We start from the raw sequence: 7,322 nt of genomic DNA, 5'->3' as shown, positions 1-7,322 counted from the left end.
TTTGTTTCAGGTAGTGAAGATTAATCAAGAAGTCACATGGTCCACAATCACGCAATAAGAAGTAATAGACTTTAAGTGGTCAAAGAAACGACTTTGTGAACAACTTTTTTTCCTTCCAAAAAGATCAGGTAAAGAGTGATGGAGAAAATTTCAGTACCACTTAGGAGCTGAAATTGGAGATTTGACAATCTCTATAGACCTCCAAAAGAGTGGGTAGCATTTTTGAAAAGTAGTAAGCATTAATTATATAATTGCCATAGATTCACTTGGGAGTTCTAAGATAAATAATTTTCTCAGATTGAGGGTTTTTCGTTGCAGCTAGCTCACTAAGGCAGAATGGCCATTTCTTCTGTTTCCTGTACTGCAATTAGTTTATTGAGAGCAGTGTGCAATCAACATTACTATTAATCATCACTATCTAATGTAGATAACAATAATAGTAATAGTGATGGTGGTGATGGAGGTGGGAGTAATGAAAGTGATAGAGGTAGACATGGAATGGTAATGACCGTGGTGATGATGATGTGGTAGAGGTGGTGACTGCAGTGGTGGTATTGGTGGTGCTGATGGTGGAGAAGGGGAATAGTGATGTCGATGGCAATGCAGTAGAGGAGATGATGGCAGTGGTAGTGGTGATGGCAGTGGCGCTGGTGGTAATGGAGTGGTGATGACGGTGATGGTGGTGGTGATGTTGATGAAGATTACGATGGTAATGGTAATAGTGCTAATGATAATGGTAATGAGAGTAATGGTGTTAATGACGATGGTAGTAGTGGTAGACATAATAGGAAAAAAAGTCTGTAAAATAATTTAAAGAGGTTGAATCTGAGCAATATGAGTGACTGTGACCCAGGGAACATAGTCTCAAGAGGTCCCGAGAAAATGCCTCTGAGAGGGCCAGGTTACAGTTTGGCTTTATACATTTTAGGGAGACAGGAAATTCAGGAAAAACCATAAATCAGTACATGGAAGGTATCTATTGATTTGGCCTGAAAAGGTGGGACATCTCTAAACAGGGGCTTACAGGTCATAGGTAGGTTCAGAGGTTCTTTAATTTTTAATTGGTTAAAGAAATAAAGCTCTGTCTAAAAGCTTGGAATCAGTAGAAAGGAATGTTTTAAGTTAAGATTAGGGAGTCTTAATCAGAGACATGCCACAAGATACTGATTCAATTGATCCATTAAGTAAATTGATGACCTGCAGACATGACTTAGCCTTTGCCTTGCATGGCCTTTGGGTTCTGTTTGTAATTTAGTATCTCACTGCCAGAAAGAGTTTGTCTTATCAGTCTTGTGATCTCTATTTTAACATTAATCCTTGTCAATTGTACTGTCTAAATTCCAAAGGGGAGGAGGTATAAGGAGGTATGTTCAGACTCCCTTATCAGTATGGTCAGGAACTCAGTTTTAAGGTTTTCCTGAGGTGCCCTTGGCCAAGAGGGAGTCTGTTTAGTCAGCAGGGAAGTTAGAATTTTATTTTTAGTTTACAGTAGTAATATGGTAGATGTAATGATAAGATCAGTCTTTTGCAGAGATTATATTCCTATTCAGAAGGAAGAAAGATCCTATAACTCATTTCTGAATTTCCTTTAATGAGTCCTCAATCATAATAGAACATAATGGTAATAGAAAGATTGTCATTCAACAAATTTTTATTCAGCATCTACTAGGTTCTAGGCACTGTTCAAGGTACTGATGATATAGCAGTAAAGAAAACAAGATTCTCTGCTCGGTTTTAAAATGAAGAGTCTTCATTTATCAATGAGACAGACAATAAATAAGACAGATAAGTAAAATATGGCATATACAGGGTGGTGATAAGCCCTAAAGAGGAAGACAAAGCATGGGAGAGAGAGATAGAGGGATGGGTGGGAGGTGTGTGTAAGGGTGTATGTGTGGGGGGGGTGAAATCATTTGGGTGATTGGTCAGCAGACTTTATTTATTTTCCCTCCCTCTCCCAGTGTGGGCAGAGTATAGTTCTGAAACACATTAATGTTCAACTTGATCATGTGATTTTCTTTGACCAATATTGCTTACCTTGTTTGGCTTGGCTCTTGTGCTGTATATACCATGAGAAGAACATGCCTTGGGTACCTACTGTCTCTTCGTTCCGGGATGCAACACAAACCCACAGGCTAAAGCACCTAAACCCAACCTAGATCAACCAAGCCTCAGATAAACTCACAAGTATGGGAATAAATGCTTTTTGTTAGCCCCTGAGTTTGGTGTTAGTTTGCTATACGGTCTAAATCTGACACACTAGTTGACTAACACAGAATAGTCACCATTTTTTTTAACTTTTATTTTCGATTTAAGAAATTCTTTTTTAGATATAGGGTCTTGCTCTGTCATGCAGACTAGAGTGCAGTGGCACAATCATAACTCACTGCAGCCTCAAACTCCTGAGTTCAAGCAATCCTCTCACCTCAGCCTCCTGAGTAGCTGGGACTACAGCTATGTGCCCCCATGCTAGTCTCTCCATTTTTAATTTTTTCATTGATACATAATTATAAATATTTATGGAGTACATATATTTCAGTACGCATACTCAATGTGTAATGGTCAGAGTACTTGGTATACCTATCACCCCAAACATTTATCATTTCTTTGTGTTAGGAACATTCAAAATCCTCTGTTATAGCTATTTTGAAATATACAGTAACTATCGTCACCTTACTGTGTTATAAAAAATTAGAATCTATTCCTACTTTCTAACTATAATTTTGCATCATTAACCAACTTCTATCCTTCCTCTCCCTACACTTCCCAGCCTCTAGTAACCACTATTCTACTCTGTATTTCTAGAGGATCAACTTTTTTTTTTTGGCTACTATTGCATTGTAGTATATTTTGTAGTCAGTGTGATGCCATCGAATGTGTTCTTTCACTCAGGATTATTTTAGCTATTTCAGGTCTTTTGTGGTTCCATGTGGATTTTACTATTTTTTTTTCTGTTTCTATGCAAAATGTTATTAGAATTTTGGTAGGGATTGCATTGAATCTGTAGATTGCTTTGGGTAGTATGGACATTTCAACAATATTAATTCTTCCAATCCATGAGCGTGGAATATCTTTTCATTTAGTGTATATGTGTCTAATTAATTCTTTCATCATTGTTTTGTAGTTTTCATTGTAGAGAACTTTCATCTCTTGGATTAAACTTATTCCTAGGTATTTTTGTAGCTATTTTCAATAAGATTACTCTCTTAATTTCTTTTCTGATAGTTCACTCTTGGTGTATAGAAATGCTACTGATTTTTTGTATGTTGATTTTTTTATCCTGCAATTTTACCAAATTTGTTCATCAGATCTAACAGCTTTTTAGTGGAGTCTTTAGGTTTTCACAAATATAAGATCATGTTGTCTGCAAATAATGACAGCTTGACTTCTTTCTTTCCAATTTGAATGGCTTTTTCTTTCTCTTACCTAATTGCTCTGGCCAGAACTTCCAGAACTGTGTAGAATAAAAGTGATGACAGTGTAAATCCTTAACTACTGTTAAAAAGAGATGATGGTGCCTTGGACTGGCAGGGAAGGAGTGTTGCAGTGGTAACTTGGTATCTTGGATTATCTCCATAGGATTATCTCCAGAGTCTTCCCTACGACACCCCAGTAGCCAAGGAAGCTGAGGCCCTCAGGGATAGGTTCGTTGTGGTTATCAGTACAGAGATGAGCTGAAACTCCTCCCACTCCTATATCTCCAATCTGTTGCTTAGCACAGGGAGCGTCACCACTCCATCCCTCTATTGTCTGGAGATCTTAGTGATTCAGGAAAGGACGATCTTTTCAGAGCAGCTCAGGCAAACACAAATACAGCCTGACAGCCCAGCCAGTCTCTTGTGTATGTGGCTCCTTCCTGCTTTGTCTCAGTTGGCATCATGCCTTTTATTCCAAGCCTCAGACCAAGAGCTTGCCCACATTCTGGGGGCCCTGGGTGCTCTTAATGTTTTATGGTAGTATCTAAAGTGCTAAAATTCCTACACTATAAACCTCTTGATTTGGAGTTATTGTAGGCTCCACTTGAAAAGAATTTGCCTGGCTCAGGCATTCAATAACCCTCCACCTCCCCATGGTATCATATTATCCTTTACCAGTTGCTTCTCAACTTGGCCCTGGACCTCTGTGAAGTAATCAAAAGGCAGTCAGAGCCTAGCATTTTCCAAACTCTGTGGGGGACATTACCTTTTTTTTGCAAGTTTCATCTGATTATATGGGAAGATAGTTAAAGGGTGAGTGTGTAGGTATGTGTATATGAGTGTGCTTGGAGAGAATACTGCTTAGAATATATATTTGAATATTATCAATAATATTTGATTATTAGTATCTAAACATTATTAGTGATTTAAGCTCATGTTTCCAGCCTTTATTTTTTTCTCTTGGCTCAAGTTCAAGAGCTCAAAGAATATGTTTTAGAAGAGAAGATAATGTTCTCAAAGTAAAAAATGCCTTAAATTGAATGCATCTATCTGTAAAAACATTAGAAAAGATTAGCAAATTGAACCCAAGAAGACTCAGTCCTCTCTTATTTTGTCAAGTGATCCCTAAGAAAAAAGGGGAAATTTTGTGAAAAGTTATCAGAGCAGCTAAATACTTTTTTCTATTAGCAAATCTTCAGGTTTGGAAAAATACTCTATTCTGACCTTCTGCAGCCTTGTATGTGTGTCCATTTGGCTGGATTAAGAGTCAACCTCCGAGCCTTTGGCTGCAGGTTACCATGACAACAAGCTCCACCCCAGTGAAGGGAGAGGGAGGAGGTTTTCATCAAGCAGAAGTTTCTTCCTTTGCCTAGGGAAAAGGCAGAAGTGTCCATGAGGCAGCCAAGAGAAAAAACAGTGAGAGGACAAAGGGAGGCTGGACAGATGAAGAGAGCCCTAGACTCCTGGGCGCTCATGACGGAGGCACGGTTTGTGGTCAAGATTTTGAAAGCATATACTCAGTGTACAAAAACTCCACGTGGGTAGGGCTCGTTATCCAAAACAGAAGGCAGAAAAGGCTGAGTTAACTCCATCCAGAGTCTAAGCAGATGCTCAGGAGTCACAAGATCATCTTCCAGGGCCACAGTGGGCTGGGACTTGAGACTGAACCCTGGGAGCTTCAGTCAAGCCATCTCATTTGACAGGGGAGAAAACGGAAGCCCAGAGTTAGAGGTTGTCAAATCTGGTCCCCAGTACACTTTGAGAGATAGAAGTAGAATAGTTCTGTCCCAAATATAAATGGCTAATCAAAGATGTTCTGGAAAAATTCCTAATTGAGAAGTTAAATTGAGTAATGGAAAAGATTGCTGTGGGGTATCAAATTTGTCTTGTGTTCATGATGTGTGTTATGAGTGGGTAAAATGCTCAATCAGGGATACTGCTTTGTTCACATTCTCTTGAAGGATGGTTTGAGGATGAACTAAAAGTATAAAGCCAGCTGAAAAAGAAGAGGGTAATTGTGTGCTTCCCATCAGCCGGTGGCAATCTGCATGCATGTAACCCTAACTCCTAGCTGTCACTGCCTGACTTCCCAGGCGGTTTTCCTGCCTTTGTACTTTCCTACCTTCCCTCCAGTTGTATTTCTCTAGCTGTGTGGCCTTTACTTCACTCCTGTCATTATAACTGACCCTGAGATTTTCATATATTTTCTCATTCTAATCACTTTGTACAACAGGTCTCAGAGAGAGACAAGTTCAATGATTTGCCCAAGGTCACATATCTTGTAACAGAAGCAGGTCTCTGGGACAATGGGAAAATGGGTCCAGTGCTTTCTCTGCCAACTCTGCCCTTCCCCCATCAGAAAAACATTAAAGGTTTGCTAATTCAATGGCACAGCTCAATTCTAGAAATGGTTAACAAGTAGAAATGCAATGAAAATGCGTAGGTGAGGACAATCTGCAAATGTAAGGCAAGTGAGGAAAATAATTGCTGAAATCTAGGAGAGAGATCAAATTGTCAACAAAAGTAAAAAATGAATAATTACTTGATTATCTGGACAGGCAGTCAGTGAAAGGAGGAAATTGAGTGGTGCCAACCTCGACTGCTACTAGATCGTGAATCTAAGATAGTAAAGCAGACTCAAATTCTGAGATAAACAGATTTTTGTACCTCCCTTGCCAGAGTTTATAGCTCTCAGGCTTAGATTACCCTGAGAGGTCCAACCACTATCCAGGGTAGAATTCATCCCTAGTAACTCTGATAATAAGGCAGTGTTCAACTATATTCCCTAACCTTCTAAGGATCAGTGTATTGATTAGGACGTTTGAAGCTAGACATAATGGCAACTGTATGTGAAACTTTGAGTTTCTCTCTGCTGCTAAGCTGGCTTCCCCATGCTTTTGAACTTTGGGCCAGAGCTCCTCCTTCCTCCCAGTCATTGCCCACTTGGGCTTCTCATTGTGCCTGCTGCTTCTACCACTTTCCTCCCTTTAAAAAGGTCCCTTTGGGTGTCATATAACTAAGACTTACCTGGAGAAGAACAATTTTTAATTGAGCACAATCAAGTTTGTATAAAGTCAAACAATGGTGCCGACCCGTCTCAATAACACCAAAGGCCCAAGGGACTTACCAATTAATACCTCCAGTAAAAATTACATCTTAACATTGTCATTTTTCATATACTTTTGTCACTGTGATTTTTCTGAATATGCAAGTAGATTTCCAGATCCTCAGTTGGTACATTCTTTTGTATCTGAACTACCATGTGAAAAAAAAAAAGAGGAGAAATTGTATGGCTGGCTCTGCTCTGCAATGCTGGGAATTTTTAAAATGAACTTGAAGTCTATGTTGCTTTCATTGCATTTTGCAGCTTTGTGGGCCAGAGCATTTTCTCTGTGTATCTATTTCCAACCCATAACACAAGACATGTAATTAGCGGTGCCTCCGCCTTTCCCTGGCAAGCTCAATCAAGCAAAGCCCATCCAAATGTACTCTACAGACTCCACTTCCATGGAAAACCAGGGCAGATGTTTCTTACTCCAAAGCACCATTTTCAACCATTTCTGCTACTAAAGGATCGTCGTTGAGATGTCACTAAATGATATTTTCCCTGGAGCAGCTCTCAGTAATTAATAGAGCTGAATTAAGTTTTAGCAATAAAACTTCAAAGGGTTTAGTATCTTACAGGTCAAAAATATCTTGAAAGACACTTCACCAAAAGCAAGAGTGTAACTCAACCTCGTGGCATCACAATTTTTTTAGAGCTTAGAAGAAATCCACAGACTCATTCACACATTCAAGAATTTACTAAGCATCTCCTACTTTACAGGTACAACAATGGGTGATAGAGATGAATCCCTGGCTAGAGAAGCTTCTAGACCTGTAGAGAAGATAGATATAAGTTAGCAA

Source organism: Nycticebus coucang, chromosome X (genome assembly GCF_027406575.1).
Source record: "Nycticebus coucang isolate mNycCou1 chromosome X, mNycCou1.pri, whole genome shotgun sequence".
NCBI classification, from domain to species: Eukaryota; Metazoa; Chordata; class Mammalia; order Primates; family Lorisidae; genus Nycticebus; species Nycticebus coucang.
The sequence above is the reverse complement of the archived record's forward strand: the minus strand, read 5'-3'. Positions refer to the sequence as shown.